This window comes from Rhineura floridana, chromosome 6 (assembly GCF_030035675.1).
Source record: "Rhineura floridana isolate rRhiFlo1 chromosome 6, rRhiFlo1.hap2, whole genome shotgun sequence".
NCBI lineage: Eukaryota > Metazoa > Chordata > Lepidosauria > Squamata > Rhineuridae > Rhineura > Rhineura floridana.
In genome coordinates, this window is record NC_084485.1 from 32,634,729 (window position 1) to 32,662,646 (window position 27,918).

Here is a 27,918-nt window from a genome sequence, read left to right on the forward strand (position 1 = left end):
CCACTTGTCAGCACTATAGTCCTAATATATTTTTTTAGGAGTGGCGTGGGCATTCCTCAGTTAAAATTTCCTCTCAGATAGAGATTGCTAGCATGCTTCAGGCAGGATGTCTGCATGCTGATTCCTGGTTTTAAAAGATATTGTCTTATTTGCCCAGGGGCTTGATTGCATTATAAGCAGATTCTGTCTGTCCAGAGGAAATTCCACGTGGGTGGTGGGGGTTGATTAGATTATATTAACTTCTGTACTGTAGCTATCCAAGAGTCAGGCAGAACAGAGAACAAGGCAGCCTGGCCCTGGGGCTCATGTGAATATATGAGGCGGGGTTCCCAGCGCATCTCACTGTTGTCCCCCGTTTTCAAGTCCAGTGTCTGGAATCTAAGAGTGGGCTGCAGTGAGCTGCCATGTTACCGGGATAGCAACCCAAGAGGATGCTGGCATGGTTGACAAGTAGAGCAAAGAAAGCTGTTACAAAGTAAAAAGGCTTCCTTCAGAAAATGGAAGTCTTGCTCAAATAAGGAAAACAAAAAGGAACACTAAGTTTGCCAAAATAAATATAATCAGGCAGTAAGTGATGAGAAAAAAAAAAGAATTCAAGGAGCATATCATAACAAAAATTATTTAAATTCTGTTGTAGCAGAGAAGCAGTGGGATCTTTGGATGACAAGAAAGTCAAAGGTGAGCTAGAGGAGGATAAGAAGACTTCAGGGAAGCTGAATTAATTCTTTGCATCTGGCTTCACAGTGGAAAAAAATCCGGCAGATTCCTTTCCTTGAACTAACTTTCACAGGAAGAAAGTCTGAGCAACTGATACAAATAGTGGTGACAAGAGAAGAAAGTCTGGGCCTTATTGACCAATTAACAACTGACAAATCACTGGGTCTGGATGGCATCTACCCAAGAGTTTTCAAGTAACTCAGATATGAAATTGTTGCTCTTCTAACATAAATATGCAACTTGTCCCAAGAGCAGCATCTGAGGACTGGAAGGTGGCCAATATAACACTAATTTTTAAAAAGGAATCTAGAGGAATCTGGAAAGCTGCAGGCCAGCTAGCTTAACATCTGTCCTGGGAAAACTGGTGGAAAACATTGTTACAGACAGAACTACAAGCATATAGAAGAGAAGAACATTTTCATCAAACTGCCCACCATGACCCTAATATCTTTTTCCTAGTCAGTCATTGCCAGTTTCCAGCACCCTTAACCAACTACAATTCCGAGGATTCTTTGGAGGAAGCCAAATCATATCGGATGTGACCGAAGACAGTGACTATAGCAGTGTGGTTGTGCCCATTCAACAGTGTTCCCTGAAGTTTGGTCAAATTGCTTTAGCCATAACAGCACATGTCTCTGCCTGCAAGATACAGCTGAAATGCCACTGTGGAATTGAACCAGGTAGCAGCTCTACCTTCCCCACATGATTTAATCCACAAGTTTTGAAGTTAGCTTTTGAAAACTATTGCAAGGAATAAATGAGCAAGTTTTAGTGACAAACCTTCCATCTAATGTTAGTGAAAGCAGGAAGTTTAAACCATGGTATGTGACAATATCTTTGAACTTTGGAAAAATGTGTAGCTTGGGCAGTTATGATTAGTAGCCCTGAATAACAGTGTTAAGCAAGTATTTTAAGTCTATAATTGATTCTTCCTTTTTAAAAGGATACCTCAGTCAAAACTTTGTCTTTGCCTATTTTGATTAGGTAATTTTAAAAAAGAAATACAATTATGCAAACTGATGAGAGCTCATTACAATCCTGCAAAGACACGTTTCGTTAATCATTTCATGCATCTAGCCCACCAGTTTAATCCTACATTGCTTAGTAGCTGAATACTTACAAATTATATACAGCGTTAGCAGCTGGAAACTATTGCAAAGACCTACAAGAATCAGCATTTGCATAAATTAGAAAATCCCCTAAAGCTTCTACTTCTAATTTGCCAACTAGCAATATTAAGTGGCTGTAGCCATCCCTCCCCTCCTCCTTCTATATGATGGATATTGGCTTTTATAGTCAAATTATATTTTTTAAAGCGCCTTTAATTTTTGCACAGTGCCAACTACAAGCTTTCGGGGCTGTCAGGCAAGATATTCTGTGTATATCAAAATGTGAGGGGCAGGGTGAGAAGTGGGGCAGTACCCATCTACTTCCACAGGGCACAGAAGCTGGATTAGCATGCAGCCACAAAGCCTTTTGAGGCTTACTGGAAATGAGAGTGCCCCACAACTAACTTTCAGTATACTGTTCTATTGGAGATGTTTAGCAAGGGTATTATGAGCAACACATGAAGCTAAACATTCAGTGGCAGCTGGTGGACACTGGATCGGGTGGGGGGAGCTTGGTGGCTGAGTGGGGCAGAGCCAAGGAGTACTTTGATGATAATAATTATGAGAATAATAATATTGTATTCAGTAACATTTATGGTACTGTTACAATAAAGCAGTGTACAACATAACAAAAAATATAAAAAAGCAGTTATCTCTCACCCTTATGTATCTGTCAAGAAGATAGGTCCCAGCCCTAAGCAGCGTAGAATCTAAAATTCAATACAGAGGAAACAGCAAGGGAAGGAAATTCCATTCAGGATTCCAGTCCTATACCCACTTAAATGATTGTACATTTACTTGCTACTGAGTACAATTCTTGGTGATCACTCGTGACTGAGTAAGATTGTCTTCCAAAATATAGTCTTTAACAATGGATCCGTCTGAATCTGTATCCACCGCCAATGTACCAGACCATGACTAGGGGCTTCTGGATTTCACAGTCCTGCCCCCGTCGCCATTTGTCAATCGCCATGGGACTTTTGTTATGGAAGACGCCTGTGCATGACTTTGTTTTATGTGGGGAGATGGGTGCACCACGATCAACACACAATCTTGACAGAAAAAGGCTTTGATCCAATGGCATGGGTACCATGACAATTGGAAGTCCTTTATCTGCTGCAGCCTTCATCCGCCTTCACAGCCGTTGTAACACACATTGTTATCCTCTGTCTGTTTTGCCGTTGAGGACTTTCTTGGATCGTTCTTTGTCTGGTTCCTCTCCCTTGACCTTACCACCATGGGTGACCATGCTGGGAGTACATGACTCCCAATGGCATCGCTCACAGGGTTCATTGGAACACGCAAGTCCACTCACCACTACAAGGTGACAATCCAGCGAGGGGTGAGCACAATGAATAGGAATGCATTAGTAACCACAGCTAAGTCATACCTCCTCTGTATAATTAATAATTACCTAAGTGAGACTACATCAGTCCTATGGAAAAAACAGCAAATACTGCCTTCAGGAATGGCTATTTTTATTTAAGCTACACCTGGCTTATTCCCTGGTATGCAGAAATAGAACCTCCCTGACAAGGAGCAGTGTATTTAATGATCATGGATAATACTCATTAAAGAAAAAATCCACCCTGCAAACGGTAAACTGCTTTTGTTCAGAGAACACAATGTGGGGAGTTGGGGAAGAATAAGAAATATTAGAAGAAATGAGTCTTTCAGACCATATAATCAGTTTCAAAAACTTTACCAGCAAGTCCCATGTATTATTGTTTTAAATTTTTAAATTGTGTTTTAAATTGTTTTTAAAAGATGTGTTTTTAAATCTGTATATTTGTTTTAATGTTTTTAGTTACTGTAAACCGCCCAGAGAGCTTCTGCTATGGGGCAGTATATAAGTACAATAAATAAATAAATTACTTTGGTCAGAGCTTGGAAAAGTTACTTGTTTGAACTACAACTCCCATCAGCCTAATCCAGTGGCCATGCTGGCTGGAGCTGATGGGAGTTGTAGTTCAAAAAAGTAACTTTTCCAAGCTCTGATTTTGCTACTCCACTGGTACAGTCACTCAAGACATTAAGCTTCTTGGATTTTATAACAGCAGGGGTTTTATTAACTCAAAATCCCTTCCCCTTTTGCTCAGCCACACCCTCCTAACTACACTGCTCAAGACATTGTTCCATCTCGCTTAATTTAACATTGGGGCTGAAAGTATGAAACAATTCCACACATGCCCCATTGATTGGATTACCAGTGACAGGATGTCTGTTCATCAACTACTTTTTTTTAGAATGGCTCTTCTAAATTAACCACCACAGACTGTCTATATACAGTATCTGGAAGTAAGGGTAATACTTTATGCATCTGAAGAAGTGGACTGATCTATACCATAATAAATTTGCTAGCTCTTTAAGGTACTACAAGACTTGTCACAAAGCCTCTCCTGCTCCCCCAACCCCTCAAACAACAAAATGCCCAGCTGTGGGCCCAAAAATACAATGAACACCTCTTAAAATTATTACTAAGTTTTGTTTTAATTATAATAAATTATAAGTTCTTGTTCTTATCCTCAGTGGGAGTCAATTATCTTGCATAAGCCCATATAACATTTTTAGATCCTTTAATTCTGAAAGAAGCATGAGTTAGAGAGAAAAAGTCATAAACATCAAGAATTCTAATAAGCATGTTCAAATGGCCAAAGGGAAACACAGACATCATGTTGATATTTAGATTTAGCAGCATGATACATAGAATATCCAAACTACAGATTAGAAATTCTAGCAATATTAACAGAGATCATAAGAAGGCTGTAAAGACCAGATTCTCCACAAAAAGCAGTCCTGCTCATCCACCTACCCATACCCAGAGACCTTTTCCCCTCCCTTCCTCCCTTTGCCTGGGCAAACACATAATTCCCTTTATTCCTTCTCCCGGAATAGAGAAGCCAGACCCTCAATATTTTTCTTCCTCTTCCCCTCCCATGCCAGCAAAATATTATTTGGAGGTAGGTTCTTCTCCTTGGCAAAAATAGTATCAGTAATAAATCCGAACCAATATACCCAGAGAGATATATTGCTGCTGGCTGCAGAAAGTGGGGGGGGGGAGAGAGAGAGATTGTGCTTCCTATCACTTTAGCCTGCTGCTGCTTGCAAAAGTGACGGAATAGCAACGCAAACTCAGAGAAGAGGAACAGGCAGATTGCAAACATATGTGTCTGACTCAGATTGGTTGAAGAGGTTTTTTATAATCCTGTCCAATCCCTATGGAACAGGGGTGACCAGCCCATTCCCCATGGGTGGCATGGCATCAGCGAAGGCCTTTGGTGGCACTCTTAGCAGATAGTCCAGAATCTTAGCTTTCATTTTTTTTAAAAAGGAAGTCTCTACTCCACCTAGAAAGACGGTTATGTAGCAAAACGTGCAGGTATCTTTCAAAGGAATTTCTGTGAAATGAGCCAGCCTTGCTTCTGCCTGTCAGTGTTATCAGCCAATGAGTGAAGTCAGAGCTATGATTGAAAATAAGTTGTCTGAATACCAGGCAACAGTAATCCCTGAGGTCCTAAAGAGCTGCTGTTTTCCCCTCCCTTTTAGTGCATTTTTCCCACCTCTGTCTTTTTTTCTAGTCCTTGAAATCTCCATAGTTTGCCCTTCCCTTTTCCCTAACAGCCAGGATGCATCTTTCCTGTGCTGGGTTTGCCCGAGATCAGGTGGTGCCTAGAAATTATTTTCTGTAAATACTATTACACAATAAGTGTAGGTGAATGTTAAGGAACCCCCCTCCCCTAAATGTGCAAATGTGAAAACTTTGGAAAGAGACTTAGGCATGTCCCTTGCTTTGCAGGAGCTAAACACCAGGGACTCATTAAGAATTCACTGCATCGTTAACTTATAGTACAATGGTACACATGCCTACACAGAAGTAAGTCTCTTTGTGTTTAACAGAAATTACTTCCAGGTAAGTGGGAAGAGGACAGCAGGCTAGGTTTTGGTTTAGGGTTGGCATTGGGGAAAACCAGAGTTTTTGTACCTTTAACAGCTGTTTGGCAAGCAGCTCCCCTCCCCATTCCAATTTTAAAAAGGGTTAGTAAGATGGTGGCAGTCCAGCTTCAAGCATGTTTGGAGGAAACTTAGTACTTGGATCCATTCCAGTCTGCCTCAGGCCTGCCCATGGCACTGAAATTGTCTTAGTTGGCCTGGTTGATGACATCTTTCAGGAGAGGAATAGAGGGAGGGTGACCCTGCTCAGTCTCTCAGTGGCTTTTGATACTGTTGACCACAGCACCTTTCTGAAGCATCTCAGGGAGGTGGGAGTTGAAGGCACTGTTCTTCAGTGGTTCTGCTCATACATCCAGGGCCACTTTCAAAAGTAGCTGTTGGAGGCTACTGTTCGGCACTATTAGAGCTGCTCTGTGGTGTTCCGCAGGGTTCCATCTTGTCCCCCACACTATTTAACATTTATATGAAGCTGCTGGAAACTGTCATCTGGAGATTTGGAGTGAGGTGTCATCAATATGCAGATGGCACCTAACTCTCTCTCTGATCCATCTGAATTAGGAGAGACAGCTGAAGTGTTGGAATGGTGCTTGGAGGCAGTGATGGGCTGCTGTGGGCCAATAAATTGAGACTGAATCCTGAAAATACAGAGGTGTTATGTGTCCAGAGTTCTCACATCTGGGAGATGCCCTGTTCTGGATGGGGCTGCACTTCTCTTGAAGCAGCAGGTTTGCAGCTTGGGGGTACTCCTGGGTCCAACATTTTCACTGGAGGCTCAGGTGGCCTCAGTGACTAGGAGTGCCTTTTTTCAGCCCTGGGTGGTTCGCCAGCTGCAGCCCCTTTTGGCCACAGTACTCCATGCTCTGGTAACTTCCAATTGGATTACTGCACTACATGCTACATGGGGCTGGCCTTTAAGATGGCTCAGAAACGTCAACTAGCCCAAAATGTAGCAGCCAGATTAATGGCTGGGGTTTCCTTCAGATCTCATAGAACCTCTGTTTAAAACAGCGTCATTGGTTCCCAGTTTGTTTCCGGGCCCAATTCAAGGTGCTCACTCTAGTGTTTAAAGTCCTAAAAGAGTTAGGTCCCAAATATCTGAAAGACTAGCTTCTTCCGTACAGATCCTCTTGGGTGCTGAGATCAGCAAAGGGGGCCCTTTTGGTAGTTCTGCCACCCTTGGAAGCTCAGGGGGTTGGCCCAGGAGAGGATATTCTCTGTGGTGGCCCCTAAGTTGTGGAACTCCCTTCCCACCAAGGTGCGTCTGACAACTTCACTGCACAGTTTTAGGTGAATGCTGAAGGCGCATCTCTCTCTCTCTCCCCCCTCCCTCTCTCTCTCTCCCTCTCTATATGCATACACATACATACATACCAGAGCTTGGAAAAGTTACTTTTTAAAACTACAACTCCCATCAGCCCCAGCCAGCATGGCCACTGGATTGGACTGATAGGAATTGTAGTTCAAAAAAAGTAATTTTTCCAAGCTCTGATACATACATGCACCACTCTTTCTCCCAGTAGGAGCCCAGGGCGGCAAACAAAAGCACTAAAAACACTTTAACACATCATAAAAACAGACTTTAAAAACACACACAACCATTAAAAACATATTAAAACAAAACATATTTAAAAATATTTTTAAAAGCTTTAAAAACATGTTTTTTTTTTAAAGGTTTAAAAACATCTTAAAAAGCAATTCCAACACAGACGCAGACTGGGATAAGGTCTCTACTTAAAAGGCTTGTTGAAAGAGGAAGGTCTTCAGTAGGCGTCGAAAAGATAACAAAGATGGCGTCTGTCTAATATTTAAGGGGAGGGAATTCCAAAGGGTAGGTGCCACTACACTAAAGGTCCATTACCCTGGCCCTGGACATCTGAAACATGTATTTGTAGGACTTACCCTATTGGGGGATTTTAGGTTGTTTTTAAATTGTTTTTAATGTTCTATTTTAAAATTATTGTAACCTGCCCTGGGATCTTTGGGTGAAGGACAGGTAACAAATGATGATAACAATAAAAACATTGATGGGTGCTTGTACCTGATATCCCTCTCTGGGGTCTCCCCTACACGTGATACTAATGGATGCTCTACCATGTCCCCAACAGTCTGGTGGTTCTACTGTTGAACATCAGGTTGGTCCGTAATAAAACCATGCTGATCCATGATTTGATCATGGATGAATGGGCCAACCTGGTGTGTATCACTGAGACCTGGGTGGGGGAGCTGGGTGGCCCAGAGCTGACTCAGATCTGCCCACTTGGGTACTCGGTACAACATCAGCCCACACAAAAGGGGCTGGGATAGGTAATGCTGTAGTCCATTGGAGTTCACTCTTTATCACTGGGAAACCTCTCTTGGAGCAGGACTGGAGGGCCTGCATCTGATGTTGGGCCAAAGAGAAGATTAGGGATGGTGTTGGTGTACCCCCATCCTGCTGCTCAACAGCCTCCCTGACATAGCTAGCTGAAGTTGTCTCGGGTGTAGTGTTGGAGGAACCTAGAAAGGTGATTGCCTCAGGTCCAGCTCCGGAGTTCATGGCCTCCATGGCAACTATGGGCCTGTCTCAAATGGTCATCAATCCAACACACAGAGCAGGGCATACCCTCAACCTTGTCTTTGCTCCATGTGGGAGGGTGGTGGTTTGGAAATTGATGGGATGGCTATCACCCCATTTACATGGTCAGACCACTTCCTGGTGAAGTTTGGTCTTGAAGCAGCAATTCTCCCCTGCAGAAGTGGGGGACCAGTTAGGATGTTCTGCCCATGGAGACTGATGGAATCTGACAGATTCCTAAATGCTAGAGCAGGTGATCCTGTTGAGGCCCTAGTCTCACTATGGACTGGTGAGACTCATAGGGCCACTGACACGATCGCTCCCAAGGGTCCTCTCTGGTGCCATGGAGCCCGCTTTGCTCCTTGGTATACGTAGGAGCTGCGGTCGATAAAACGGACCAGGTGAGGGATAGAGCATACGTGGCATAAATCTCGTTCCGGAGCAGACCAAGCATGTGTTCAGGCTCACAATTGGGCCTATCATACTGTGGTGGGGGCAGCAAAGAGATTCTACTTTGCTGCCTCCATTGTGTCCTCGAGGAACTACCCAGCTGAGTTGTTCCAGGTGGTCCAGAGGTTGGTCACTCCTGACCAGGGGGATGGACCTCTGGGGCACATGGTATACAGCTGTAACCGTCTGGCTAAACACTTGAGGTCACTCGGCTCCACAGTGGTTTAGATGCTACCACTGTGGCAGTGCCAGCCAAGGTGTCCAATGCAATGTCAAACCCAGCGTTGTGGAATTAATTCCAGTTAATGCGGCCTGATGATGTGAACAAGATGCTTCCAGTGACGCACCCAACCACCTGCTCATTAGATCCTTGTCCATCCTGGCTTATTAAAGTTAGCCAGAATAGGGTGACTGAATGGGTCACAGGTGTAGTAAAAGCATCTTAAAGAGGCCATGTTGTGTCCACTTCTTAAAAAGCCTACACAGGATCCAATGGAATGTAACAACTATAGACCAGTCGCCAACACCCCTTTCTTGGCAAACGTGGTGGTGAAGGTGGTTGTAGAGTAATTGCAGGTATTCCTGGATGAGACTGATTATCTAGATCCATCACTATCTGGATTCAGAACTGGTTTCGGAACAGAATCAGCCTTGGTCGCCCTGAAGGATTACCTTTATTTTTTTTTTTTTTTTCAATAATTTTTATTCAGATTTTCATAAAACATACAAGACAAAATCATAAAACATTCAAAGACAAAAAACAAAATCAAAAATAGTTAAACAAAAAGAAAAAAAGAAAAAAAAAACAAAAATAAAAAATAAAGAGTAAAATATTGACTTCCCATTTGTCAAAGATCAAATCAGTTATAAGTCTATAATATATAACAATCCTGTCTCTTAAGTCATATTATAAAATCACTTTCCTCCAGTAGTTATCTTACTTAATCATCAAATCTCATAAACATTACTTTATTCTTTCCACAAAAAGTCAAAGAGAGGTTTCAATTCTTTAAGAAATATATCTATCAATTTTTTTTTCCAGATAAGCATATCGATTAATCCATCTCATTACTAATTATGATAATCTTATTGTCATAACCATAGTCAAAATAAACATTTCAATTAATCCATCACATCAGAATCTGTTAGGTTCAATAATTTCAGTAGCCATTGTTCTATTATCTCTATTAGTTCCATTTTCCATCTTCCATCTTCAGTAGTCTTGTTAAGTCCAGTAATTTCAATATCCAATCTTCCATTATCAGTATTCCATAATAATCTTGCTGTCAAAGCCATAGTCATATAGTAAGAGTCTGATGGGGATTACCTCTATCCCAAATATTTTCTTGCCATCCATTCTGAATAGGTTGCTGAAATACTGCTGTAAAATCATATCTCTGTTCTTTTTTTCAAAATACACTGGGTCATCTCTTAAAAGTTTTTCCATTGTCACATGGCTGCAGTTAATTCCATAGATTTTCTCTATATTGGGCTCCATCACATCATTCCAGTCCAGAAGATTATCCATGCCATTGATAACTTTATCTCTAGAATCTTCATTCATTTCTTCAGAGATAACATTGAGTTCCAAACAATAGATTTTATTTCTAAAGTCCATAGACTCCAAATCTTGTTCCTGTTCCACGTTGGTTCCAATCTCCGGGATCTCCTCTCTCACAGGGACCCCTATTCCAGTCTCCAGGGTCACCTCTCTCACAGGGACCCCTGTTCCAATCTCCGGGGTCTCCTCTCTCACAGGGACCCCTTCCAGGGTCACCTCTCTCACAGGGACCCTTATATCTTTAATCTCCTGCTTCATTTTACTCAATTCAATTTTCATTATCTCAATCTCATCCATTATTTTCTGAAACATAGTTATTTCCAGATTTTCAGCCACTTTCTTAATTGCCATTTTAAAAGAAAAATATAGGAAAACCACTTCTTATTTCAGCAACAATTGGGTTAATACTCCAAACTTGGTGACATCACAGTATAAACAGAGCAGACAGCCTTATCTCTCCAATAGTTAAGTAAACAAAATGCAGTTCCCAGGATCGAAACAATTAATGGCAATCGTCAAGAAACAGATTCGTCAAAATAAAATAGACCAAAAAGAGAGTAGTCTCAAAACAGTATAATATTTTTCAAAATAAAAATCTGGAATAGAAATCCCTCTTCTGTGTATATCTTTAGAATGCAAATCCAGGACAGCTTTTTGCAACAAAAACAGAGATAAGCTATTAATTAGTGCGTAGCAGAGAGAAGTTATGGCTCCCCAGTGAGATGTCAAAAACTGATCAATCTGGCAAATCTCTTTTAAACAGCAACAATTTAAGTCAAGTAAAAGAAAAATATAGAAAGAAGGGTGCTTGCCTGTTAGTGCGTTCTCTCTTAGAAGATAAGGTGAACGTTCGCTTTATCAGATAGAGCTTGCTGTTAAAAATCCGTCCCACCTTCGTCGGCTGGACCTCGTCCCATAAATTAATGAGATCTGGTCGTCCCAACAAAAATAGGCTTTGAGGTTAATCTCTTCGTTTCTCCCTACCCGGGAGAAGTTTAATCAGTCAAAAAAAAAAGAAAAAACTGACTGATATATCTGAATAAGCTTCTTTTGAGGCAGGAGCCCGTCTCAAAAGCAGGCACAGGCTAAGTCACCCTTCCCGGAAGTCTGAAGGATTACCTTTATCATGAGAGAGACGGGGGAGTGCAATCCTGTTACTTCTACTTGATCTCTCAGTGGCAATTGATACCATTGACCATAGTATTGTCCTGGACCGACTCAGTGGGATGGGTATTGGAGGCACTGTATTACAGTGGTTCCATTCTTACCTTCAGGGTCACGTTCAGAGAGTAATACTGGGTGAGTGTTCCTCGGCCCCCTGACACTTGTGCTATGGGGTTCCACAGGGTACTATTCTCTCCCCAGTGCTATTCAACATCTATAGGAAGCAGTCGGGAGCAGTCATTAAGAGTTTTGGAGCAAGGTGAAAACAATATGCTGATGACACACAGCTCTATTTCTCTATAACATCTGAATCAGAAGAGGCTGTGAATGCTGCAGTGCACTGGAAGAGGATCAATAAACTGAGCTTGAATCCTGGGAAGATGGAGGATCTTTGGGTAGGTCGTTCTCATGTCCGGGAGATAGGCAGGTTACCTGTTCTGGATGGAGTCTTGCTCCCTCTGAAGGATCAGGTCCATAGCCTTGGCGTACTCCTGGATTTATCTTTGTCACTAGAGGCCCAAGTATCCTCTGTGGCTAGGAGTGTCTTTTACCAGCTTTGTCTTGTTTGCCAGCTATGGCCGTTCCTGGACAGGGATAGTCTGACCTCTGCAGTCCATGAGGTGGTAACCTCAAGGCTAGATTACTACAATGCGCTCTATGTGGGGCTGCCTTGGCTCTGGTTCGGAAGCTCCAGTTGGTGCAAAATGTGGTGGCCAGAATGTTGATGGAAGCATATGACCGACAACATGTGACACCACTTTTAAAACATCTGCACTGGCTGCCCATCTACTACCGAGCTAGGTTCAAGGTCCTTGTATTAATTTACAAAGCCTTAAACAACTTAGGTCTAGGGTATCTTAAGGACTGCCTGAACTCTAATAGCCCAGCTCGATCACTGAGATCTTCTGCAGGAATGGCTCTGGTTGTCTCCCAAGTTGGTGAGGTTCATTTAACATTGACACAAAATTGAGCCTTCAGTGTCATCGGCCCAATTCTCTGAAATGCTCTGCCAATAGATTCAGCAGGTGCCTTCTGTTTTAACTTTTAAGCGCCAGCTGAAAACCTTTCTGTTTTACCAGGCTTATGCAGGCAATTAAGAAAATGCTTTTTTCACAACAACTAACCTTTGTTTTTATTGTATTTTTAATTTAATTCTATGATTGTTGTTTTAAACATTTTGAAAACTGCCTTGATGTTTTTAACAAAATAGCGGTATACAAATATTTTTATAAATAAATAAATGTAAACAACAACGTGCTAAACTGCATATAAGGTGAGAGACATATGAGTGAATCTCCCAGTGTTTTGATTTTCACTTAAAAGCAACAGGACAGAGGGGAGACTAGACCAGAGCAAGGGTACTGGGGAGGGTATTTAACCTTCTGAGCCATGAAGCTGCTGCCTTACTGAGGAGCAGTTTTGGAGAGCATTTATAATCACAAGAATAACTCAGGGATAGCGTAAACCACTTCTGGGTCTTGAATACTGTTACTTTTATGAGGGGGAGCAAAGCTTCCCTGAAATGGAAAGGGAACAACTCCACAGCGTGGTCAGCAAATAGCACTGAGCTCCTTTGCACAGCTGTGTGTGATAAGACATCAAAATGTGGGGAGAAAGTGCCCAGGTTGGGCAAGTGGAACGTGACACCACAGAGCTCCCCAGCTGTATGCTGCTCTGACCAGTGCATCCAGTGCAGAGGTATAGACTGACAGGTGGTACCCAATTCAGTTCTCTTGTTGGTAGTCAATCCAACAGGTGCACATTTCATTCCAAAAAGAAAACGTGCATTTTACATCCATATCAATAGGTCTGAATTTACCAACTTCTTTTCTTATGATAACAGTAATTATTAAATATAACTGCAATTTAATTCATTGTACATATATGTATCCTAAAATATCCTAAATGTCAGCCCCCTAACTATCTAATTTATCTTGAGTGATATAATTAAAAGAAGAAGAAGCCTTTATCGTATTCAGTAGTATTTTAATATGGGTGAAATGTGGAAGTGAACGGAGGTCCCTTAGAACAGCCTGGAGAACAAACTATTATAAGACACCCGGGTCTTATTAATATTAATTCTTAAAATCCTTCCACCCACGGTAGCCATTATACACTGTTCTTCCCCACACCAGCTATCCATTGGTCAATAAGGGAGTCTGCCTCCAAATAACGAGTTGAAAATAATGATAAAATCTGACATTTTCGTTTGCCTACTGGTTTATTATTAGCCAGTAGATCATGTCATTCAGTCAATATGTGGATGCATAATCCATTTCTACCCCTGCAGTGCCAGGTGGCCAGCTCATAGGAACCCTGCATCCCCTGAGGTTCTGACTCAGGAAAATTAAACCCAAACTGACACAGAATGATCCAAAATTAGATATACTTTTTCCAAGATTTGGTGAATACAGTACCTTAGAACAAACTTATTATTAAAAACATAACTAAAGGGGCCCAACAACTAGTGCTTGTGGTGCTACACAAATAAAATACACATAAAACAATGCAGTAATTGTCATGTAGGCATTTATTTATTTATTAAATTTATTAGTCGCCCATCTGGCTGGCTGTCCAGCCACTCTGGGCGACGTACAAAATAAAAACATACAAATACATTAAAACATTAAAAATCTCAACAATAATAATAAAACCTAACCCACCCCAAAAGCCTGCCTGAAGAGCCAGGTTTTCAAGGTCCGGCGGAAGCTCATCATAGAGGGCGCATGGCAGAGATCATTTGGGAGGGAATTCCACAAAGTGGGGGCCACAACTGAAAAAGCCCTCTCCCTAGTCCTCAACAGTCTAGCTGTTTTAACTGGTGGGATAGAGAGAAGGCCTTTTGAGGCTGATCTTGTCGAGCGGCATCCCTGATGATGTTGGAGGCGCTCCTTCAGATAGACATGCTCTTAGAATACAACATCCAATTAAATACACTCCTATCTTTAAAAAAGTTATTTGAAATAGGAAAGATAGATACACTGAAGAGAAAACCAATAGGGGACCCCTAAAAACATGTGAGAAGTAATTAATTTAATATTTAATTATTTGATTTATATCCTGCCCTTCCTCCCAGCAGGAATCTAGGGTGGCAAACAAAAGCAGTAAAAACACTTTAAAACATAATAAAAACAGACTTTAAAATACATTAAAACAAAACATCTTAAAAAACATTTTTAAAAAAGCTTTTAAAACATCTTTTTTTTAAAAAAAAGGTTAAAAACATATTAAAAAGCAGTTCCAACACAGACCAGGACGAGATCTCAACTTAAAAGGCTTGTTGAAAGAGGAAGGTCTGAAACAGGTACTGAAAAGATAACAGAGTTGGCGCCTGTCTAATATTTAAGGGGAGGAAATTCCACAGGGTAGGTGCTGCCACACTAAAGGTCCATTATAGTTATAGGCCCATTAAAGTAGTTATCAGTACACGTACAAGAGGAAACAATTCAAATTTCTACAGAAAGGGATTTTACATTGAGAGTCCCACCACTGCAATGGCCCAGGACTGCAGGCAAAATGCAATGGCAAGATCCCTTAACGTTGTTCTCTAGCAGCTACCAGAGGGAGTGTTCCAGGATTTGGATTTAAGAGCAACCTATTCAGCAATACAAGCCACCACTCTGTTAGCAGCCAATGCAAAGAACACATCATGGATGCTTCCTCAGTTGCCTCAGCCAGTAAATAAACATGCTGCTACATTATGAATAAGCTGCAAGCAATGGAGAACCACTGGGAACCACTACTATATGGGTACAGGTACACATATGCCCAAAGAAGCCTTCCCTGGCACCCACAGTGTCGCGTCCCTACCCCAAAATGTAAACAGAAGGGCTTTTCAAGCCTAACTGCAATGAAGTACAGGCAATTTGGGGGGTAGCAACTAGGGAAATAAGGATTAATGCTTCTCTCCCCAGTTGTGGTCTCCCTCTCAAAACTGCCCCCCACTGCAACTAAGCTTGAAAAAAGCCTTATATTGACTTCAATAGAGCACTTTTTCCAAGTCTATTTGTTGGGGAGGGATAACCCTCCTGAAGATTGCAGCAGGGGAAGGAAGGTTAACTCTTGTTTCCCCAGCTGTATCTCCCCACTCCAAACAAACTAGGCTTGAAAAAAGAAAACACTTTTTTCAAGTCTCATTGCTCACAAGTGGGAGTGTGTGTGTATGGTTGCCATTCATGCATGGTTGTGGTGCATGAGTGGTTGCAGTATGTGCATGTGGTGCCCATGATGTTTCCTCTAGTTTGAAAGTACAGTATGTCCACAGGCCCAAAAATGTTGGTGACACTTGTACTACTGGAAGAGAACAGAAAAGGGAATTTAATACCCAGGATAATGACTGCTCTGGCAAGGTCAGCCTAGAACAAATGTTAATCTTTACCTCAGCTTTGTATTTATGCACTCACCTACTAGCCATAGGCAAGATGGAATTGCATGCAGGCAAGCGAGTGGGCTAACTCTATGCCTGGTACAGATACCAATCGTTCTTGTCACCTCACCTAAAAAAGGATATTGTAGAGTTGGAAAAGGTTTAGAAAAGGGCAACCAGAAAAATGAGAAAGTGGATAAAGAAAAGTTTTTCTCCCTGTCTCATAACACTAGAACTTGAAGATATCCAAAGAAGCTGAATGCTGGAAGATTAAAGACAGACAAAATAAAGTACTTCTTCACACAGTCCATAGACAAACGATGGAATTTGCTTCCACAAGAAGTACTGATTGCCACTAACTTGGATGGCTTTAAAACAGAATGAGACAAATTCATAGAAGATAAACCTGTCAATGGCTGCTAGTCATGATAGCTATATGCTCCATCCATGGTCGGAGACTGTATGCTCCTGAATATGTTGCTGGAAGTCACAGGAGGGGAGCATGCTATTGTGTTCGTGTCCTGCTTGCGGGCTTCCCATAGGCATCTGGTTGGCCACTATAAGAACAGTATACTGACATGGGCCACCAGCCTGATCCAGCAGACTCTTATGTTCTTATTTAGGACTGCTCAGTACAGAAGTACAGTGAGCTGATGAATATAAGAGTAAGCTCTCCTCCAGCTCCCAGCAGGCTAGTAATTTTTTTTATAGACTATTAACTTTTTTAGGTTTATTCAAAACGCTGTTTGCTCAATTCTCCCTGCTACCTGCGGGTAATACCATCTTCTTTATTCATAAAGCAAGCTCACTCAGTCGGGAAAATGCTGGGTGCTGCTGCTGAACTGAAAGTTAGTGCATCATCTTCTGGATAAAGCTGTTACCCTAGTATATGTACTTCCTGTCATGTGCCCTAAGAACATTCTTAAGTGCCCTCACCCTTCTGTCCTTTTGAGAGAGATGGTTAACATCTCTTCACAGCTCCTATTCAATACATTGTGTTCATTTTTGTGGAATATTTTTACTTTGTATACTATATTTCTCTCTCTCTAACATTATCTTATAATACAAATGTATTTCCAGTTATGGGACACTTTTAAAGCAAACTATTTGCAACTGCAGGAGAAAAGCAGAGGATGTGGCAATTTCTGGAAAAGAAGAACAGAAGGCCCTTTATCACAGAAAATGAATATTCAACTGAAAAGTTTAGTAGCCATCTATAAAAGGGTGTGAGTTTAATACATAGTTCAGGACTATCAAGGAAGGGCACAGAAAAGGATTTCCTGTTTTTATGGATATCTGCCTTTGCTCTGCTTCAGCCAGTGTGAAGCTTTGAGTATAAAGCTACTTGAACTGGCTACCATAACTAACCTTTTATTTTTTATTTCAAGTTTACTTACAGAATATTACATTGTTATTTTAAAAGCATAACTGTAATTGTTAGTTGTATAATTAGAGTCACTTGAATGAACTAAACAGGTAGTAATTAAAATGGGTTTTTAAAAATAAGTTGCAAATTAAGGATCTTTCAAATAGTTTTAATTTAAAAACATGTTTTTTATATTAAAATAAGACAGACAACTGCAATAAAAAGTTAGTTTCATTTTTACTCAAACTTGCAAGGCAATTCATTGGCTGGGATCCAAAAACCACAGACTACTGCTGTACACTCAAGAGGGCTCTGAGTTTGTGTTTCTTAAACAGCAACTCCCGACGCCATATGGCAAACCATTTTTGAAACGGAGGAAGCACTTTGGCCTCTGCTACAACATAGGCTTTGCTTTTCAAAAATGTATTTATTTATTTAAACAAGAAGAACATATCTAAAATAGATCTTTGGATATGAGCCACTATTATCTGGTAAAAATTGCAATCCAGAGATCAATGTGAACTTATATGTGCATGTGGAACTCTTGAGCACAGATGGGTTACACTTTCATCAAATCCTCCTTCATATTCTAGTCTGTAAGCAGCAACTAACCAGTTTTCTGGTTTGCATGTAATGGAAACTGTGGTTTAACAAGGAAGGATAGTTGTGCCAGATGTGCAAAGAGAGGAGAGAGCAGGGACATAGCTTATTATTGGATTTATCAGAACAAGACTGTCATGTCCAAACAAATATATTTAGAAGCAGCATCAAGGCAGAGATACTCTACAGAAATGGAAGACCCCAAAACAATGTGAAATACAACAGCCAATTTCAGACATAATGCTAAAGGTATCCATAATCATGCTCTCCCCTTCTCCTTCAGTGCAGGCATGCAAATTTGCTTCCATTTTCAAATAACCACCATTTGTTATATTCAAACCAGACAAACTGTGGCTAGTTTTAACTATAGTTTGTTTAAAGAAGTCATCTCTGTACAATCCTGGCATGTTTGGTTAAACCATACCTAAGGTCCTAATGTTCACAACTTTAACATGTTATCAACTAAAACATCATGTATGCAATTACAATAGAAGAACTTTAAAAATTAAATTCCATGCACCATAAACCTAACAGTGTTAAATTTTCTCCCTATTTCTAGGGCAACAACGTTCACTCTGAGAAGAAAAGCAGTTATCTAGCATACAAAATATTTCCTGATGGGAAAACAGGAAAGGGAATCATTTTTAACTGTACTGAGAAATATGCTTGACAAAAAGATTAGAATACATGAAAGTGGAATGCACATCAAGGCCAAAAAATAGATAAGTGTATGTGAGAGAGGGAAGGAGCGCATGCGTATGTGTTTTAAATACAAGCTATACAACCACAACTCAGAAACGTGGGTAACTAAAATTATACCTTGCTGTTGCAAATCACAGAAATAAAAAGTAAATAAAGGAATTGACCAGAAGGCGGTTTTCATCTTTTGAAAACCTTCTGGGACCACATGCTACTGACTGGTTTGATCACCCCTCTCTTGCATGCACTCTCTCGCATGCACACAAACAGGACACACAACCACATAGCCCCTCAATCTCCATCAATCCATACAGATCAGCTGGGGTGTGTGTGACCAGTATCATGGATGAGCAGAGAGGGGGCAGTTTGCATCCCCATCAGGGTTCTGGGCTGGACAGAGAAATTTAAACCTTGCCAATTACCACAATGCTGTGCCCACTTTTTTTTTTTAAAGGCCACTGTCAAAATCAATGGGGTCTTGATGTCTTGGGGATTTTTATTTTTTATTGAAACACTGACATTAAAAAAGGATTAACCATTGTCAGGTGTAATGCTTTTTGGAGACATTTAAATTAAGTCAAAAGTTAGGTAGGGTACTTACCACAGAAAATCTTGCCCTCTGGGGCATAAACATATGTTAAAACACTTTCTGAAAGAAACAGTGAATACATTGTGTGAGACCTTTACAGTTCAATACAGCTTTGAACATAGATTGTATATAAGATTATAAATTGAGGCCCTGTACAGATGGTACCTCCTGGGAGAGTATGGTTTCAAGAGTAAAGAAGCTTCAGTTTTTGGAGGAGGAGACAAGAGAGAAAGAAAGCATGCCATGTGGCTCAGAACTTCTGTCAGACTGAGGTTACTTCTCCCTGAAAAATACCACCTGAACAGGTCCTGCGTTACTCTGTACCAAATGAAATTAAAATTGCAGAATCCAAACTTCTACATATGTAAGGCAGCCTCCCTCAATTCCAAAAATGCCCCATACCTGCTGCAGTCCCCCAACACCCCAAATCATCCTGTTCCCAAGCATTACTTGACCCTTGGGAGCAGCTTTCAGGGGTCACAGGGGATTGCAGTAGGGGTGGGGCAGGGAAGCCTCATTGCATGAGCAGAGCTTACATGCACTTTTCTGGATACAACTCAGTGCTCTAGAAAGTTGGGAAAGTCCCCTTCAAACATCAAGCAAGAGCTCAAAATAAAGGAACTCTTGTCTATCATAGTTCATCATATTGAAACTCATATCCACTTCACTTTTATATGTGGGCAATGGGAATCACTTGTAATCTAAGCACCATTGAACACACATACTATTTAAAAGCAAAACTGTTCTGAATTCAAATATGAAACTGAACACCTTTGTGTATGTGTGTGATATATGGAGGGTGGCAAGGAGCCCCAAAGTTTCTCTCCAAATTGGGAAATGTGATTCAGTGCAAGTAAGTGTAAAGTGCTGCAAATTGAGTCAAAAATCCTACCTTCGTAAATATGGTAATGGGGTCTGAATTGGCAATAACTGACTACAAAAGAGATTTTGGGATTCAAACAGGCAGAAAAAAACAAAGATAGAAATACAACAAGGAAAGGAATGGACTGGCGAGACCTGGAAGGAGCACTCAAGTCTTGACTCCTGTGCATTCCTGCCTTCAGACACTAGGCAGCGCTGTAACCCACCTGATGGCATGCTACCTGAGAAAAATCCTACCTTCACAAATATATTTAATTTATTTATTTATTTCATTCCATTTCTATACCGCCCCTAGCCGATGGCTCTCTGGGCGGTTCACAGCCAGGAATAAAATACAATACAGTAAGAGTATGCTAATCAATTTCAGATACTGATTAGTATATCTTGCTTAAGAGTGATCCATGTTTAAGGGCAGTGTCAATGTATGTCCTAACCCTTAGTTAACCCTCGCAGTGGAACAGCAGGAGAGGGGAGTGAAGAAAGTATGTGATGCAGGCCTGCTTCTGATCTCTTAATCGTGTTTAAGTGACTGGAAACTTTCCATCTATATTGGGCCTAATTCTGAACTCACAAACAGGAGCAGCACACTAATTATTCCCTTCCAACATAATCAACAATATCATGAAGTCAGAGTGCTTTGATCTAAGAAAATTCAGCATCATTTGCTTTGCTGGAAATTGGAATTAAATTCCCAAAGTGACACCTCTCTGCAACTGGTCTGCAAGAGGCCAAACTCCTTCATAGGAATTAGTGTTTCCAAGGAAGCAAGCAAATTTTCACACATAAATTATTTCCCAAGTTAAAAAAGTTACATTCAACAGGTACTGATAATATATAATACCAATAATATACAACACTTAAACATCATAGTGCATCTTTGCTTTATGTGTGCTTATATTGCCTGCGCTGGATGTCATTTAATGATACCTACTAAAACTGCAGCAGTATTTGGTGTCCCTGATGAAACTTGTATTTCAGAAGTCTGTGAACGAGTCAGAACACTGCTGGAGCTACTGAAAACAGAACTAAATAGAAATAAAAAAACTAAGGACTTAATTTTTAAAAAAATATATATCAATACTTCTATTGTTAACCTTTGCAAAATTAAGCTTCTGTGACTAAACAAAGGTTTTTCTTAAAAATGAGCTTTTTTTTAATGGCATGGACACAATCCATCCCTCCTGCTTATGCAACTTGCATGTGAGACAGGGCATCCCCACAGCATAGAGTTTCCCAGCATTTGGTCCATAGATGTTGTCGGACCATCATTTCCAGCCAGCATGACCAATGGTCAGGGATGATGGTGACTGTAGTTTAAAACCTGGGCCCAAGGATGGGGAAAGTTGGCATAAAGCATAATGATGCCTTTTCTTCCTCATCAGCTCATAGATGGAGGCAATACTGCTCAGAATACAAATAGCCTGCATGATGAGAAAATGGGGAAAATCAAGGCAATATAGTTATATTCAGAGGAATGGGTTACATTATGCCTTTTTGGGATCCCATCCAGTATGCGCAGACAGGAAGGATTGTACCACCAGTGCAGAAAAGAGATATTCTTTAAAAAATATGGTTAATAAATAACTCCTTAACTACTCACTTAATGGAGAGCCTGAACCTGGTTAGTACAATCAATATTTTCTTCTTCTGGAACAGCCCCTTGTCTTTGAAATATAATTAAGTGGATATGTATAATGTTAACTATACCTAAGTCACAGAGGGATAAAAAATGCAATACAAACTATATAGGACAATATCAGCACTAAAACGCAGTACAGGAATACCCCGCATTAACGTACACAATGAGTCTAGAGCGAGTACGTAAACCGACAATGTATTTAAAGTGAAGCACTACCTTTTTTCACTTGTGCCACCACTGTGCCACCTCTCCTTCACGCGGAGCCTCAAAGCCCCGCGCTAAAGCCTCTGCTGCTGCACTGCAGCGCCTCTGCTGCACTGCAGCGCCTCTGCTGCACCGCCGCGCCTCCCAGCTGATTCGCAGTAGCGCGATCGCATCTCTTTCCACCTCCCCACGCATCGAAAGAACAGGGCACAACCAAAGGTTAAGTGTCCGTTCTTGCGAAGCAAGTGTACGTAAACAGGGGAATGATGCTACTGTAAGTATGTCGGTACTCGCGAGTGTCCTTAAAGTGAAGGTCCGTATAGCGGGGTATTCCTATATGTAAATGCTTGCGGTTGGCAAGCCTAAGAATTTCAGGCTATTCATAAACAATGAAGCAATTATTCCATTCAACAGCAAGATGTGTACTTAAACAATGTTGTCAAAACAAAAAGAAGACAAACCTGCATAAAATGTGACACTGTGGAAGACAGCAGATATCTATCTATCTATCTATCTATCTATCTATCTATCTATCTATCTATCTATCTATCTATCTATCTATCTATCTATAGCAAATATAGTAATTGGATCTGAATTGGAAATGACTGACAAGGAAAGAGATTTTGGGGTTGTGGTAGACTACACAATGAAAATGTCAACCCAGTATACAGCATCTGTGAAAAAGATGAATTCTGTGGTAGGGATAATTATGAAAGAAATTGAAAATAAAACTAGCATTAACATAATGCTGTCACACATATCTATGGTGCAACTGCACTTGAAATACAGTGCACAATATTAATTGCTGCACTTCAAAAAAGATATTGTAGAGCTGGAAATAGTAGAGATAAGGGCAACTAAAATTATCATTGGGCTGGAACACCTCTATGAAGAAAGGACAATTTGGGGCTTCTTACTTTAGAAAAAAGGTGAGTAAGGGAGATACGATACAGTTGTATAAAATTATGCATAGTGTGGGAAAAGCAGATAGAGAGTAGTTTTTCTCCCTTTCTGATAATACTAGAATCAAGGATCATCCAGTGATGCTGAATGTTGCAAGATTCAGGACAGACAAAAGGAAGTTCTTCTTCCAACAGCACATGGTTATAAAGGATTCACTCCCAGAAGATATAGTAATGACCACCAACTTGGAAGGCTTTAAAAAAGGTTTAGACAAATTCATGGAGGATGCTATCAATGGCTGCTAATCATAATGGCTGTGCACTACTTCCAGTATCAGTGGTATATGTCTCTAAATACCACTTGCACAGAATCACAAAATGGGAATAGTGTTGTACTCCTGTCTTGCTTAGAGCATCATAGAGTTGGAGGGGCCTATAAGGCCACTGAATCCAACCTCCTGCTCAACGCAGGAATCCAAATTTAAGCATACCTGACAAGTGCCCGTCCAGCTGCCTCTTGAAGGCCTCCAGTGTTGGAGAGCTCACCACCTCCCTAGATCATTAGTTCCACTGTTGTACTGTTCAAACAGTTAGGACGTTTTTCCTGATGTTCAGCAGAAATCTGGCTTCCTGCAACTTGAGCCCATTATTCCGTGTCCTGCACTCTGGGATGATCGAGGAGAAATCCCGGCCCTCCTCCGTGTGGCAACCTTTCAAGCACTTGAACAGTGCTATTATATCTCCCCCTCAAGTCTTCTTTTCTGAAGGCTAAACATGTCCATTTCTTTCAGTCTCTCCTCATAAGGCTTTGTTTCCAGTCCCCTGATCATCCTTGTTGGCCGCCTCTGAACCTGTTCCAGTTTGTCTGCATCCTACTTATAGTGTGGTGTCCAGAACTGGACGCAGTACTTAAGATGAGGCCTAACCAGTGCCAAATAGAGAGGAACCAATACTCCATGCCATTTGGAAACTATACCTCTATTAATTCAGCCTAAAATAGCTTGTGACTGTTCCAAAGACATCTGGTTGCCCATTGTGAGAACAGGATGCTAGACATGATGGACCTTTGGTCGGATCCAGCAGAGCGCTTCTAATATTCTTTGGAAGTATTAGAAATTAATTCTACGACTGTTCACATACCACCAGTATCAACTGACATAAGAAGTTTTTCAACAAGTTTAGTAGAACTAATTATAATTACTGTGACATGGAAGAGATTTGTCATGATCTAAGGTGATCATAATTCACTGATTGTTTAAATTTCTTTAACTCCTCTTAAAGCTTTTGTTGGTTTCTCCTCCCCTAAGTTGTAATAACAATTCTTTAAGAAGCTTGCTTTTACACTTATAGTATTTCTTCAGGTACAAGCAAAATCCCTTTAGCTATTTAAGATACCAAAAGACATTAGACCTGTCAGATCTATCAGGAAGAGCAAATGTCTGAGGAACACCATTTGGATTTTATTTTTATTTCCTAGTTCTGAAATGTAATTAAAAAAATTAACAGCCAAATATCACAGCAACAAAAACAACACAAATCCATTTGCCTGTGAAAGCTCATTTTAATTAGAGAGACAAGAATCCAGTCTGAGAAAAAGTCTGAAGTCTCAAAGCAGCCTTGCAAAACATTCCAGCCTTAGCCTGGTTCAGGACACAACATATTTCAGCTGAAAATAAATGCCAGACTTCTTCTGCCTTCAGATTCGGCAGACAGTCTTGAAATAAATCCTGTATCTCAAATCGTTCTCCGATGCAAGCAATGTAGAAGACAGGAGGAAAAACAGCAGCAAAGAACCTTATTAAAGTCTGTGTTTTAATAGACAATTTCATCTATTTATGCCTACTAACTTAGACACATACGTTTTCTTTGGCAGTATCAAGGAGCCAGTGAAGAGTGAAATCACTGAATATATTAGGAGTTTGACTTCACGTAGAAAGAGCACACATTATGCAATTATCTCATGGTTTTGCATTTGGGAGTGCCACATCCTATAGAGCAGACTTCCCCCAACTTGGTGCCCTCCAGATATATTGGGCTACAACTCCCATTAGCCCCAACCAGAAGGCTGCTATGGAGCAGCTACCCTGCCTATCCTACATCACAAATAATCAAGATTACTCCAGTATAGAAGGCAAATTTTCTTGTTTGAAACAAGGGAACACTCTCTTTGTTGTAGCAATCTGGAGCTATGCCTAGTGAAATCAGGATATTCATATTTTATTCTTGGTATTTGTTTTTTGCCCTTCACCCTCAGGTTATTTAAACAAAAATACAATCACAAAATAATGAACAAACAAAAAACCATTAAATGACGACAAAAGAATAAGACAGATACAACTACCACCACCATTTACTGGGAGGACAACTAAAAATTTGTACTCCATTTCAAATGTTGTTGGTGCTACGACAGTTATTGCCAGGAGCAAGGTTTGCAATCTTAGCCTAGAGTAGAGTGTATGCATATGATTAAGGCTGTACTGCCAGGGTCTAAGGTGGTAACTAGATCAACGATCAGTTGCATTCAGATTCAGCCAAGAGTGAGGGGCACTAGACACTTTGAAACTGCTCTACATGCTGCTCTCTCAGTACCTCTTTATGATGTCCTTCAATCTTTCTTAAACAGGTGCCTGTTTTACATTTAGAATTGCACTATTGTTGTCCACACAAAAAGGAAGTTTTAGGAAATCCCCAAATATACCTTTGTCATAGCTTTTCACAGCCACTATGTTCTCCTTTTCTACTGCTCTTTCAACTCCATTTTTAAAAACAATATACAAAACAGGGCTTCTTATTAATTACATAACTACCAGAATCAATTGGAATCACATTGTAAGCAGGAATAATGGGAGCTGTAGTCCAGTAATATCTGTAAGGCCAAGGATTCCCCACCCCTTACACAGTCATTCATGTGTCACAGAGGCAAGTTAAGTCCTCTCATTGTCCTCACTGTGAGCAGGATTGAGGAGGGATGTAGAGAAAGTGTCTCCTTTGCCAAGGCAAGCAGGATGCAACTCCCATTTTGACCATGCTGCAAGGATTTCAGCAAAGCAGGGAGAACTGGTCTGGTTACCTCTGCAATGAAGATGCTTCTATGAACATTTTTTGTGCTTCTCCCCAGAGAAGGAAAAAAAAAACACCAACCAGAAAAGCATTTTGCTAGCATAAAAATGTTCAGTCCTGTTTCTGCTCAGTTCTGCCTCATACAAAAAATGAAAGTGCATTTTACATCTAAGTTTAATACAAAGCTTTCAGATTTCTACCTGACAAGAGAAGAATGGAACTGTTTTCAATGCACAAACCCCACAATTTAGGTTTTATATATTTATATTTAGTCTTAATTTGTGCAATATCAATCTACTTTTTGGTATAGCATCTTGCTTGCAAATTTCCTCATTTAGAAGTGCAAGCTCTGGAAGATGAATCAACTAAAACTATAGTTGCAGTTTTAAATTTGCCCCCTGATTTTGTATGGTTGAACTTGAGACACACCGCACAGTACAAATTTGAAGGATCACCTCACCCCATGTGAGCCCACTCAGCTATTTACACCTGTGCATTTGGCGCCCTTACAACTGCCAGATAATGTTTGTTCCACACCTGCAAGAAAATGATCCTTTAGTGTGGCAGCACCTACACTTTGAAACTCCCTGCCCACTGATATTAGGCAAGGGCCTTCAACTGTTTTGTTTTCAACGCCTGCTAAAAACTCTTTGTTCCAGCAAACGTAGCCACATATGTAATTTTGATATGTGATTTTAGCAAGTATTTTAAAATTACTGGTTTTTTATTTTTTAATGTAATTTGTTTTAATGTTTAAATTAGTATTTGAATGAATATTTTAGACTACTATAAACTACTTAGAGGTCTTGTTCTAATAAGTCGTATATAAATTTTATTAAAAAAATAAATATAGACTGCACAAAAGTTCAAGTTGCTTTCCCTGCCATCTAAAATCAATGCCAATATATTTTTTAAAATTTCAACCTTACCCCACATTGATGGAATTTGAATCTAAAGTAGATTTCTGCAACCACACAGGCTCTCATGTGTTATTTCAATAGAGCAAAGGTGACTACTGTCCATGGACTGTGCATGGGCCACATCACCATGGCCCTCCAAAACTTCCCTTTTTTTAAACTGCTCTAGCCTATCCCCCACTGTGAAACAAAAAAAAGTGCCTTCCAATGCCCCCCCATTAAAAAAAAAATACTGACTGCTCTCATCCGTCCCCTGCCCTAATTACAATGAGTACAGACTATTGGATTTAGCAGTAAGGAAATTGTCAGTGATTTTGATGAGGCAGTTACAGTGGAATGCCAAGGGTTAAGGTTTAACCTTACATCTCCTTTTTATTTGAATAAAAACTGTATTTGTCACATTAACAGATAATTCTGACCCTAATTTCATTTCTACTTTCCACATGTGTTACTGCACAACACAATATCAGAGATGTTAGGATCACTCACAACACTCTATTACAGCCAAGGTTACAACTATAATTAAAAGTTTGGAAAAGTGTGTGAACATGTACTAGACTATGGTTTGAAAGCCTATGAATAAGCTTTTTTCTCCCTCATTTCTTCTCTTATATATGTTTCCCCTTAACTCCTAGCTTGTAATGATGTCTGAATTAGACAGCTATGGGTTAGCAATTTCCCTCCAAACCAGAATCAGAACCTCACTTGAATCTTATAGATTCTAGTTTGGCTAACAAACACTAAAACCATAGTTTGTCTGTTTACCAAACTATGATAAATGCTAAATAGATATAGTGGGACAAGCTCTGTATGAGAAGGGGAGAACAAGTTAGTCTTCTCCAAACCATGTTTGAAGGATTGTCTGAGTCTAAATGTTGTAAGCTTTATTGATATCTGGTTAGTTATTCCTACATTTTCTGTAATCTAATAAAGGCAACTCATCATAAAATTAAGTATTGCCTTCATCATGTTTTTGTGGCTAATTGATGGTAAATTGTTGCAATGAAAACACATTCTGACAAACACACTAGGATGAAAGAAACTCTACCTGCGAGAGACACCATTTCTATCAAAGGACTGTCACTTTGTTTTTTAAAAAAGTAAATATAATTTTAAAAAAGTAAATACAATTCTAGATGTAAATGAAAGGGTTGTCTTTGGACAACTACATATAAGAATTTTAAACCA

At 40.3% G+C, this 27,918-nt stretch overlaps 1 protein-coding gene across 15 annotated transcripts in view; it reads right to left on the reverse strand.

Annotated features, from left to right (window-relative positions):
• Positions 1–27,918, reverse strand: part of NCOA3 (nuclear receptor coactivator 3) — a 178,752-nt gene that overhangs the window by 67,106 nt on the left and 83,728 nt on the right. For 3 of the 15 annotated variants that reach the window (XM_061631377.1, XM_061631367.1, XM_061631371.1), the window contains exon 2: positions 19,139–19,186. The exons of 10 other annotated variants lie outside the window; for them this stretch is intronic. The gene's annotated coding sequence lies outside the window, so the exon portion shown is untranslated. Of the gene's footprint in view, positions 1–19,138; positions 19,187–20,939; positions 21,034–27,918 lie in introns of all 15 variants that reach the window. 2 more of the 15 variants (XM_061631370.1, XM_061631369.1) reach the window with 1 other exon arrangement.